At 42.0% G+C, this 13,115-nt stretch overlaps 1 pseudogene; it reads right to left on the bottom strand.

The window, feature by feature from the left end:
- Positions 1-7,784: 7,784 nt before the first annotated feature.
- On the bottom strand, positions 7,785-8,159 carry LOC114627525 (annotated as a pseudogene).
- Between the last annotated feature and the right edge of the window lie 4,956 nt (positions 8,160-13,115).

The following is a 13,115-nucleotide window of genomic DNA, read 5'->3' on the forward strand; positions in this document are numbered from 1 at the left end:
AATTCTGTGCTATCATGAATGACACTGGAAGGCATATGTTATGTGAAGTAATGCAGACACAACAGCAGATACGAAGGCAAACATGTAACCTGGGGAACACTGAAAATTCAAACTCACAGAAGGAGAGACTAGAATGTTTATTACCTGCAGCTGGAACATGGGAGGATGGGGGAGTTCTTAGTCAGACAGCACAAGATCTCCGTGAAACAAGAAAACATTCAAGGGCTTTATTGTAGATCACAGAGACTAACGCTACCATGTTGAGGATTGTTAGGTGGTCTGGCCACAAAAACAAGCGTAGGTACATTAGCAAATGCAGTGAGGGGATTTGTCTCACCAACTTACATGTGACCCCACATTTCTCAAATAATTAGCATACTTGGTTATTATTACCTCAAGAAAATAGATATATTTCAACACAGAGCGATGGTGCTATGATTTATTCCCACAAATATACACAGGTTAAATTGGTTGTAAATGTATGATCTCTGATTCGTTTTTGTTGTTGTTGTTGGGGGGTTTTGTTGTTTTGGGGGGGTTGATAATTAACATGAGTTTATTGACCTGAGTTGTATGCCGATGTCTTGTTTTGTTTTAAAAAATTATCATCGTAAGATGCATGTGCTAAATACAAAGTCGTAAGTTGTATCTTATTGGTTTTTGGGATTTCTGTCGCTGTAATAAAACATGATCATAAACAACTTAGGGAGGAAAGGGTTAATTTCAGATTGCAGTTCCACAGTGTTGTCTATCGCTGAGGGGAAGTCATGGCAAGACCTCAAACATGGCAGAAACGGGGATGCAGGAGCTGACGCAGAGGCTATGGAGGCCTGCTGCTTACTGGCTTACTCCTCCTGGTTTGCTCAGCCTGCTTTTGTAGAGTTCCCGGCACCAGCCCAGGGGTGGCATCTCCCTCCTGTGATCCTGACCCGCCTACATCAGTCACCAATCAAGAAAATGTATCACAGGCTTACCTACAGGCCAATGTGGATAGGGTATGTTCTCAATAGAGATGCTCCCTTTCAAAATTATGCTAGTTTGTGTCACATTGAAAGAAACCCTGCCACTGTGTACATAAACCCTGGGGACAGCATTAAGAGACATACAGACATGTACATTATGGTAGCATACATATAGTGCTAGCATCTCAAGTGAAAATTAAATTATGAGAGATAGACTTATGTTAGTGTGTTTTACAAATACTACTTGGTGTCAATGTGTAAAGTATCTACTTCATATTAGATATAAAGGTTGATTTGAAATTAACCAATAATCTATTCTATGGCATACAGCAATAAATCTTGTAGCAGCAGCAGTGGGTTGCCAGACTGTTGGATTTTGTAGTGACTTCTCACCAAAAATGCAAACAGAAGAAAGGGCTGAATCCAAACTTACACTTGAGTATATAGGTCTATTACTTTTCCTCAAAAGATAATGTACTGAAGAGGGAAAATACTTTCAAATCCCATAACCTATATGTTTAATATCCAGACTAAATGAAGGACTTCCAAACAGCCATCACTGAAGTGATAGGTCATGCCACATGTCCGAGAGTCAACCTGATAGAGAATTGTGTTTTTAAAAGCACAAAGTGAAACAGTGGGAAGGATTTGAAGAAACTAGAAGCCTCAAGGATTGCTACTGGGAAAGTGAAATGCAATTGCTGTGGAAGTCTTAATTTAAACAGAACTTTTTATGTAGCCGAGAGTAATTCATCCAACCCTGCTCAGCTTTCATAATGATGTGAGGCCCATTGTGTTACCTATTGCTGAATTTATTTTGAAGAAGAATTTCTGTCAAGTGTGAGTGCAATGTACCACGACCTAAGGGAACGCTAAGTAACACGACAGGGCACCATGAATGGGAACATGATTGTGTGGTCCAGAGTATCAAGAATTGGGTACTTGTACATGCCTCACAAGTAACTGGAGCATGGAGGAGTAACAAAGATAAGGAAAGGTACAGTAGCCCCTGGTACAGTCATGTCTGGTATAATAGTACCTAGTATCATAGTACCTGGTACAGTAGTATCTGGTACAGTAACACCATTAGTGAGTCAGTATGTGTCACCTTCCCAGTATCCTCATTTAAGACAGAGAAACACTAATCCCTTTTCTCTCCTAAAACTGCATTTGAGGCTGGGAAAATAGCTCAGTGGTACAACACTTTCCTACGATACATACAACCTATGTTCAAGCCTCAGAATTGGAAGAAAACAAACACTTGAATAAATCAATCACAGAGGCACGGATCTGCAGCCCCAACACTGGGAAGGTGAGGCCAAAGACTGGGAGCTCAGAGTCTTTATTCGCTACATAGCAAGTCCAAGGCTACACAAGAGCCTTGCTTAGAGATAGTTGATAGATAGATAGATAGATAGATAGATAGATAGATAGATAGATATAGTTGGACAGACAGACAGACAGATAGATGCTGCACTGGTATTTTAAAATTACTTAGTTTAACAGGTGAAATAAAAATTAAAGCATTTGGGGGTTTACCAAATAGGTGAAATTGGTCCTGGGTTTGGATACTAGAGCCAAAAAAACAACTCTTCCCTTGAAGTTTAAAGTGTGCTTAAACCAAAAATACAGATTATGGAAATGCAAAACAAATATTACAATGAGAAAGAAAAAAAGGACTAAGATATACCTTAGTGGCAGAACGCTGGCTTAGCAAGTACAAGATCCTGAGTTGAAGCCTTGGCACTGCCCTTCCCAAAAAAACAGAACGGAAAAGAAGAAAAGGCCATGCATGAGTAAATGAAGAAGGGAGGAGGGAATCACTAAACTATAGTATCTATTTCTATATCTGGGTATTTTCATATGTCACTGTTTCTTGTGTGCTAGTTTGGAGTACTTCAGCATCCACAAAGTCTTTAATGGGGAATTCTGATTTGCATACAAAACATACTTCTTCCCAACACCTACCAAATGTGTGTGTGTGTTTGTGTGTGTGTGTGTGTGTGTGTGTGTGTGTGTGTGTGTGTGTGTGCTGCATGAGGGTGCACATACCTCTGTAAGGATATGTATGTGGAAGCCACCTTATTGCCCTCAGACAGAGTCTCTCACTGAACCAGAAGCTTGCCATTTTGACTATGGTGGTAAGCCAGTCAGTTCTCAGTGTCTACTTGTCTCCACCTACCTATGCTGGGCATAGGACCAGTATATCCACCCATGCCTGGGTCTTTATGTGGGTGCTGAGGATTCAAACTCCTCATACTATCAGACCATGTGCTTATGCCCAGTGAGTCATCTCTTCTACCTCCTTATAAATCTTTTCGGATTGCTTCTCTCACAGTTTCTGCCCCAAAGTGCAATATTCCATAACCTTCTTAAGTCCTCCCATCATTGCTGGAGAAGTCAAGGATCAGAGCTCAACAGTGTTTCTCTGAAGAAGTAAGACTTCCCCCTTTGTATGTTATACTCAGCTTCTTGGGCCCTATGTTGATTCTTCTTTAAACCTAAAGTCAAATTCTGCAAGAATGACATTTCTATCTTTAATCTCAGCCTCTTCTACTTTCCTATGCTCAACTTGAGAAACAAATTTGGCATAGAATTTGAAAATCAATCCAACTGGCCACAAAACCTGTCTGATCTTCTTGCTGCAAATGCGGAGGGTTTTTTATTAGTAGGAAAACCTGTCTGCCTGGCTCTTTCTTTAAGATGAGTTGTCAGTCTCCTAGAAAATGTCTACGTCTCATATGCAAATAGATTTCTGGCAGACACCCTACCATTCTGCCAGATCTACCCAATAGATACAGTCTACATGAGAGAAGACAGGTGCAATTCGAGCTGTTCCTGCCAAATTACATGTGACTAATAAACAAATGCCTTCCTGGTAAATCGTAGACTATACGAAGTCAGAGGGTATCTGATGGAACATGCAACAGATTTAAATCAAACCTTTCTTATTCTCTAAGTCACACATGATGCCTCAAAGCTGAGATTAACCAAATACATATAAACTCGCAAGTCTAAAAAGTAGCTTATGGGTAATTAGATAGCCTGACATATCTACTGGAATGACCAAAAATAAATAAATGATGATGATCCCACATGAGGATAAGAGCTTTGAGAATCTGTGTCTGTCACACAGTACAGTCTATGCAGACTATAACACGGGACAGTCACTCTTAGAAAGCTGTGCTGGCAGGCAGCGTCTCTATTTGATTTCTGTTGCTGTGATAAAATATCCTGACACAATGCAACTTAGAGGAGGACGGGTTTATTTATTTTTTTCCTCACTGTTGCAGGTCACGGTTCATCATTTGGGAGGATCTGAGACAAGAGGATCTTAAAATAAACACTCACATCACATTCACACTCAGAGCAAAGGAAATGAACGCATGAGTGCCTATTAGTGCTCAACTTGCTCTCTATTTGTACAGTCCAGGATCTCCTGCTAGGTAATGGTGCCACCCATGGTGGGCATCATCTTCCTATATGAATTAAAAAGACAACCCTCCCCACACAGACATGCCTATAGGACAATTCAATCTAGACAACCCTTTATTGAGACTTTGTTGCTAGGTGATTGATTCCAGATTGCCTCGGGTGGACAACTAAAAGTAATCATCCTGTTAAATAAGTTCCTTGTTTAAAATAAAAGTACACATTATCCCTAAAACCCAGAATTTATGCTAAAATATTCATAGCTTTAAAATTCAAAGTTATACTCACACAGAACATGTCTGTGGATGGTCATAATAGATTTATTTTTAAGGCACTGAACTGGAAACAACCCCAGTGTCTGAATGAATTATTGAACAATTTGATGGATCTAAGCCATGGGAAAGATCCACTGGCAGAATGTCATCCACAAATACAAAGGAGCATCCCACTTGGAGATCATGGAAGCATCCACAAGGCTCTCAAGGACAATACATAAGAGATGGGAGGTCATCCATATGGACACAGGAACTGGATTGGTCCCATTATCCATCTCCTACCTATGTGTAAAAGAAGTCAGTGTGATGAGAATTGAAACTTTTAAAGAAAATAAACCTCTGAAAGAAGATTGTGAGCAATAAGAGGAAGGATTCAAATGTACATTTAAAAAAATTAATGAAAAGAATATTAAAATTATTCTCAGAAAACAGAGACCCATGCTGGAGAAGACTCACAATTCCTTCCCCATGGACAGCTTCTGCCAATCCACACTGAACCACTCTACTGAACCAGAGTAGAGAGAAGGAGAAATAAGTCAGAAACAGACCTGATTTACATGTAAAGTATCCTCCAGAGATAAGAGTCTGACAGAAGTTTTCCCTGATGGCAGGGCAGAAGCAGGGCAACTGGGACTCACAGGTGCCCTGCCACAAAGAACACACACAGCAGGAGCCCCATGGGCATGACTAAGAGAAGCCTTGATCAAAGGGGTAAATTATCTCAAGGAAAAGTGGCATCTCACAAGCTCAGAGAGGTGTGAGTGTTGTCAGTAACTTCAGTGTGGAAAGCATCTAAATAGCAACATTGTAACTGCAGGAAGGATACATCCTGCAGCTAGACCAAGCAGCTGTTGACAAGGAAGACATGCCCTACTTCTTTTTTTAATCAGGGATTCTCAAAATGTTCTTAGGAAAGCCCAACTACAGCCAAGTGGGGCAATGAGCGGCAGAAACAAGAAAATGCAACACAGTCCATATGAGACCTGCCCCACTTTCCCAACACCTTTCAAGCTTGCATCAAATACAACTCAAGTTAGACTTAGGTAGAAGATGGGGAATTCGGTTCAGATTGAATGGGACTTTTAAAAACAGAAAACATTTCACTAAGATCTGAAAATGATCAAAGAGTCAAGGGAATTTGCCCAAGATATCATCAGAAATAAGGATGACAGAGCTCCCAGGCAGATCTGAAGGTAAAAACCAAACTGGTTCATTTCAATAAATCCCAAGTCCTTTTCCCTGGATTCCTGGAGCAATAGAGCCCTGATCTGGTCCCATGTGTTCTGATGAGATATATCTCCCCTCAAAGATTTTCTAACTTCAGAAATCTATGGTTTTGTAAATCTGGTGCTGCAGTGTTACAATCCAGCTGTTTCCATGTTACCAGTCTTCTTTGGGTTTTCATGCTGGCCTGGTGCCAGGCAATACTGAACAAATGGGAAATGTATCTGGAGGGTGGGGAGAGGGTGGGTGGGTGAGTCCTGTTCATTATATCAAAATCATAGAGTGGCCATAGAATTTGTTCAATATTGATTACTTCTTATTTATTCCTATCTGAAAACTTCCTGAAATAACCCTTTGCACTGACCAGAACAGAAGAGAGTCAGAACCTAGTAGGTCAGTGATCTAAGAGAAGCAGTTTGCTGAATTCTTCTTAAACCATCCTGTGTTCATGAGCAAGCTCTTCCGGGATGATTCACTGCAAGAGTGATATCCACTGAGTTACTCAGAAGCCTGGACCTTTACAGAGTTTATCTCAGTGAGCCATGGAGGAAACATTTGGCAGCTAATTTCAAAATCACAGATATTACTTACTCAATTGGGGTCCTGTCACATCCTATTTGTAGCCTCTACCTACTTTTTCGGGGAGACCCACTCACATTCAAAGGGTATCAGAACGCTTACTCTCTCACTTAAGCTGTGAAAGCTCTTCCTTGATCAGCTTTCTGATTGATTCCTTGAAAAAAAAGAAGTAAAAATAAGAAAATAACCTTAAAGAGGAAATATTTTTAAATCATGCCTACAGCTTGGACCACAGTGTCTCTTTGGAATTAGGTTCAAAAACCCACTGCAAAATGTCTTCCTTGCCTTCCTGTTGCTCTGAAAAAGGCAACTTAAGGAAGAGAGATTATTTAGCTCACTATTTGGGTTATAATTCATCATTGTGGGAGAAGTCAAGACAGCAGGAACTTGAAGCAGCAAGTTACATTGTTATATCCATAGTCCAAAGCAAAGAATGATGAATTCATGCTTGCATGACAGTGCCTAGCTTCCTCTCTCCACAGGTATACAGGTCAGAGTTCCGTGCCCAGGAAACAGTTAACACTGCTTCATCTGAACCTAATCAAGGCAATCCCGCACAGATCTGCCTATCGGTAAAAACATCATAAGCTTCAGATACAGTGTTCACAATCTCCTGAACTAGAACTGACCTGAAAACTTCCTCACTTCCGACTAGCTTACATAGTAAAAGAATGCATCATGCAAGCTTCCAAAGGAAGGAAGCAACTGACAGTCCTACTCAGCTAGGGTGCCTATGGACCCCAACAATGAGAAGCATTGCACAACAACCCTAAGGGTGCATTAGTGGTACACATACCTTGGCAGTAACCAACAGCTCTCTAATTGGACTTAAGACCCACTCAGCGAGTAACCTCTCCCCTGTTCTGCTATTGGCCATGGAACATTAACTACCATTTGTCTTAGTATATACACAACTCTTTAAATTTTTGAATGACTCTCTGGTCACAATATCGGCAGAACCTTAGTGTTAAAAGCAAAGCTCACTCATGAGGTGGAACGTTAAAAAGTATGTACATATATATTATACATACACATATGCATGTGCATGTTCATGTAACAACAAATAATGAAAAAGATGACACCGATTTGAAAGAGCGTGAGGAGGGCTATAATGGAAAGGTTGGGAATGAGGAAGGGGGAAAATATCTCAAAAAAGTTCACTGGTTTAATTTTAATTTTTATTTTTCGAGGAACACATGACTTTAAAGTGACAGAAGCCTGGCTTCTAGAAGCATTCTCCTGAGCGCCCTCCACCCTCCACCCCCATATCCACATGTAGTAGAAATGGCCATCCTTGGGGCCACGGTTCTGCTCATGCTGCCAGGTCTTCGGGCTCTTCAGGAGTTAACTTCATCAGTTTGTCCTCGCACAGCAGGATGAGAGTGAGGAACCAGAAACTCCAGCCAACCAGTGCAGCAATCCAGCCATATTCTCCCACAGAGTTCTCTCGGCAACATAGGAAGGCTAGTGGGCAGAACTCAGCATTGGCACACTGCTCCAGGGTCCCGGGGTGTGGGTGATGTATACTCAGGATTGAGTTCCCACTGCTGGTTTCTGTACCACAGGACAAGAAGAAGGAGGGGAGGACCACGGAGGTCTGTGGGGCAGAGGTGAGGTACCTAGGACTGCAGAGGAAGATACCTGTCAGGTCCATGTTGGTGCAGAGGTATTCTGAGATGGGAAACATGTGTCCTGTGTGTGCTGTGTTTGAGGTGACTCCTGTCCTCCTGGTTTAATTTTTAAAAGGCAATATTCTTAGAGTAAAAAAAAAAATGTGGAAGAGAAAAAAATAGATACATTATTATTCAGTATGATTATGTTTGTGTATGAGATACATATGCATTCTATATGCGTTAGATCTATATGACGGCAAGCTTATTGTGACAATGACAATAAGATCACATCTCACCCTACCAGTGGCTCTTCTTAGTCCTTTCAGTGCCTTGATGATTGACATAAACAGTGGAGCCTCTGATATGTGGACTCTACTTTCCATAGTGGTCACACATGTCCGTGTTTAGCTGCTTCTAAACTGAATATGTCTGAAGCAAAGATCTTCCATGTGCAGATGCTTTTTAAAGATGAGGCAGGCCGGGTAGTGGTGGCGCACACCTTTAATCCCAGCACTTGGGAGGCAGAGGCAGGCGGGTTTCTGAGTTCGAGGCTAGCCTGTTCTACAGAGTGAGTTCCAGGACAGCCAGGGATACACAGAGAAACCCTATCTCGAAAACAAACAAACAAACAAACAAACAAACAAACATTGGCTGAGAGTTTACTGTTCTAAACAAGATGAAGAAACGCTGAAGATTGTGGAGGAAAGAGATCTACTTTCTAGATATGTGGAGTGGATCTAGAATTGCTCTTAAGCTTCAAATCTTTTACTAGATTTTGTTGGTGTTCAAAAAACAAATGAAAAGGAAAGGAAAACATTGATTCCTTTTATGCTTGCAGTCTTGATAGCTTTCACTGGGCCTTCCTTTTACAGCTATCACCCTGGGTCGCAATCTCCTTGTTCACACTGCCTGTCAGTGTATCGACTATGTATACATGTGTACATATGTGTAACAATAATAAATAGCAAGAGATTATGAATCTGGGAGGGGGAGATGTGGGAGAAGGCGGAGGGAGGGTGGGAGTGATGTACACGCGTTGTTTGTCTTATGAATGTATTGCTGTGACAAAATGTCATGACTATAAGGAAGTTGGGGAGGAAAGGGTTTTATTCAGCTTACACTTCCACATTGCTGTTCATCACCAAAGGAAGTCAGGACAGGAACTCACACAGCGCAGGAACCTGGAGACAGGAGTTGATGCAGAATCCTTGGAGGAGAACTACTTACTAGGCTGCTCTTTATTGTTTTTGTTTGTTTGTTTGTTTTTGTTTTTTATAGAACCCAGGACCACCAGCCCAGGGATAGCAACACCCACAATAAGCTGGGTCCTCTCACATAAATCACTAATTAAGAAAATACTCTTACAAGCCTGCCTCCAGCCTGATCTTATGGAGGAGTTTTCTTGATTGAGACTTCATCTTCCAAAATTACTCTAGCTTATGATAAAATTGATAATCAGAACTAGCCAGCACAGTATCTACACATTAAACTCTCCAAAAAAAAAGAAAAAGAAAGAAAGAAAGAAAGAAAGAAAAGCTATTTACTTTTTTTTTTTCAAATAAAGCAGATTCTTAAACCTTGAAAAGAAACAACAGATGCTAATGTAGATGTAGGAAAAGAGGAACCAAATGCTTATTGCTGATGAGAATACAAACTAATACAGCCATTTAGAAATCAAAAGAAGGACAACCAAAACCTCATCTTTTCAAGTCTGCCCATTTTGATGAAAATGATTTCTGTGGAAATCAGTATGGAGGTTTCTCAAAAAAATAAAAGAATTTTCATATGGTCCTCCTGTAACACTTCTGGTCATAAACTCATACTCTCTATCCTCCCACAGAGATACTTGCCGTCTGTGTTCATTGCTGCATTACTCAGAGTATCAGGAAAGTGGATCCAGTCTGGATGTTCATCATTACATAAGCAGATAATGAGAAAGTGTGAAGTGTTTGCAGTGGAATATAGTGTAGCTGTAAAGAAAAATGAAATCATGACATTTTCAGAAAAATGGACAGACTTGAAAAGATGAGGTTTTGATTGTCTTTCTTCTGACTTCTAAATATGCCGAATTTTTTTTTTTCCTGAGACAGGGTCTCTGTACATAGCCTTGGCTGTCCTGGAACTTACTATATACACTAGGAAACCAAACCAATAACTCCGCCTGACTGTGCTGGGATTAAAGGTATGTGCCATACCACTCAGCTAGATATGTTGATTCTTAGGTATTAAGTTATTTACATGTTTATTCATCTGAGAAATTATAGAATAAAATTCAGGCCAGAATAAATCAATGATGAATAGTAAACATATGGAAAAAAGCAAAAATTAATCCAGAAAAAAAGTTATTATACAAAAACTGAAACCACATTATATTGCATAATTCACACATGTGAATGTTGACATAATTGTAATAAGGCAAATCGTGAAGACAAACAAAAAGTCTTGCATGAATATGAAGAGGGAAACTGAGGGAGAGTGCACTAGTAGGAGATAAATCCTTATTTTTTTGTGTAAGAGATCAGATATTGCCAGTATTTGTAACAAAAAATGACCATGACCGGTGCCTGAAGACAAATACAGAAGAAACACCCAGGACTGAGTAGCACAGAGTAGTGCAGAGGGCAACGACTGTTTGCTTATAAGCCTTCCAGAACACCTGATTTGTAAAACCATGCACTTAACAGATCAGAGTTAATATTAAAACTTTACTTACATTTGTTATCAAGTATAAAAGTCTCAAAATTGGACGTAGGACAGATTCTGAATGATGCCCCTCAACTGAGCTGCTCCAGCAATGTTCACATTGTGTTTTGTTCCTGGGGAATGGAACGTGCTGGGCAAGCCTCAGCTTACCTGTGCTTTTCAGAAATACCTTTCTATTGAGTATTGACTTACTCTCAACCATTCCTCTGTGCCCCACCCCCACCCCACCATGTATGTGCATTGTGGGACCTCGAAAGGATAGCTTGGTTCTTGGTTGGGCACGGGTCTCGAACTCTGGACTCTGATGGGATAAATCAGAGACAATGGCAGGTGTTCAGCCAAGCTCCCAGAACCCAGGGTCCTGACACACAGTCTAAGATCTCCACTGACCTACGCTTTTCAGTCACGTAGGGCAATGCAACCCCTCCCAAAGAGGTTTGTGTCACCTAGCACAGGTAGAGGGCATGACTACATGCCTCAGCCTCAAAAGATTTCCATATTAATGAGTTACCTCAAGGCCAGAGGGCGTAGCCAATTAGATATTCCTTTCCCAGACCCTCCTCCCTCCCTATTTAAGTCAGGTCCACGCTGACCTAAGTGGGGTTGCATCCAGATTTAACTACCATCTGCTATGAAGATAAAGCCTGTAAAACCCACGGACTTCCACGTGTCTTTTGGGGGCCCACCGTGGGAGAACCACAGAGAAGGTTTCAACTCCCGAGCTGTGCCTAATCTCCCGTGGAGAGTGCCTCTGTGTTCCGCTGTGGAGGCCCACCTCTTCAAGAAAGCTAGCCAAGCAGCTCTCTTGCATCTCTGTTCGTCTGTGACCCCCCCCCTCCGTGGCATCTGGGAGCCCCAAATAGAGACCACGGGCCCACCGCGGCCACTCTGCAGCTTCTTTGCCCGGCTGCCTCAGTGTGCTCTGTCAACAGCCTCTGTGAGCACTTGACTGAGTGCCCTGGAGCCTGCTGGCAGCCCTCCCTCCAGGTCCACTCAAGAGCCTTTTCCTCCCGTGAAACTTCAGATTGAGTCCTCTCCCTGCCCAGGGGCGCCCCAGTGCCTTGTGGAACCAACTCAATCAAAGATCCCGTGCTTCACGTGGGACCCACAACTCTGCCTAACAGAAACCCACACTCCCATGCCACCACGCGCTGAGCTAATCATTCCCCACAGTGCATGTGGGCTCGTACCAGTCAGAGGACAACTTCTGGAATCCATCCTCAGCTTCCATATTGTTTCAAGCCATGACCTCTGTGCTGTTTGTCCATTGCACAAATGAGGCAGCTGATCCTGGAGTTTACAGCGATTCTCCAGTCTTCACCTCCCATCCTACCAGAGGAGCACCAGAATCGCATGTACTACCTTGTGGCTGTCCTTAGCTTTCCATGGGCTCTGGGGATTCAAACTCAGTTCTCAAGCTTGTGAGGTAATCTTTTTACCCATTGAGCCATCTCTCTAGACCCAGTGTTTTTCTTGCTAAAACATGAAAGCCCACTTTGCACCCAAAGACGGTACAGAAACAACTATAAATGGCAATTTTCTCTTTCCACTGCTGGTGCTCCCATGGCAGACTGGAAGGACACTGAGACTGTTACTGTTTAGTATTTCCAGAATTCAATAGTTACAACACACCAGTCATCAAGAAAACCAGTGGCTGACCTGGAGCACTGATGGATCATACAGGTCACAGAGAGGTCTTGGTAAGCAGCAGCTTGTTAAGTTCAAAATAACAACCAGGGAGCCTGCATGAGCCTGACCGAGGCCCTCCACATGGTAAGAGTTCTGAAGCTTGATCTTCATGTGAGACTCCTTACAGTAGAGCAAGAGCTGTCTCTGACTCTGTCACCTGCCTTTGAGACCCCTTTCCACTACTGGGTTGCCTTGTCTAGCATTAATAGAAGAGGAAGTGTCCAGTTTTACTGCAACTTGATATGCTATGGATGGTTGATATCCATCGAGGCTGATCCTTTTCTGAAGACAAATGGATGGTGGGGTGAGATTGACAACACTGGGAGGAGAGGAAGGATGGAAAACTGTGGTCAGGATGTAAACATAAATTTAAAAAAATTCAGTCATCAGGACACAAAGCTCTGGGGATATCTGTGAAGGAGGACAGGTATGAGAATACCTTCTCCCTAAATGTGGGCAACACCATTTCATGGACCAGACCAAAGTCCCAGCCTGAGTAAAAAGGAAAAAGCAAACTGGGGGGTGGGGGGGGGTGAAGGATTCCTCCCTTTCCTAAACCCTGTGAAAATAGATCCTCCACCTCCCCTTTTCCTTTAGAGATAAGACCTCATTATGTAAACTTGAGTTGGCATGGAATT

The sequence above is a fragment of the Grammomys surdaster genome, unplaced genomic scaffold (genome assembly GCF_004785775.1).
Source record: "Grammomys surdaster isolate TR1022 unplaced genomic scaffold, NIH_TR_1.0 255, whole genome shotgun sequence".
Classification (NCBI taxonomy): Eukaryota; Metazoa; Chordata; class Mammalia; order Rodentia; family Muridae; genus Grammomys; species Grammomys surdaster.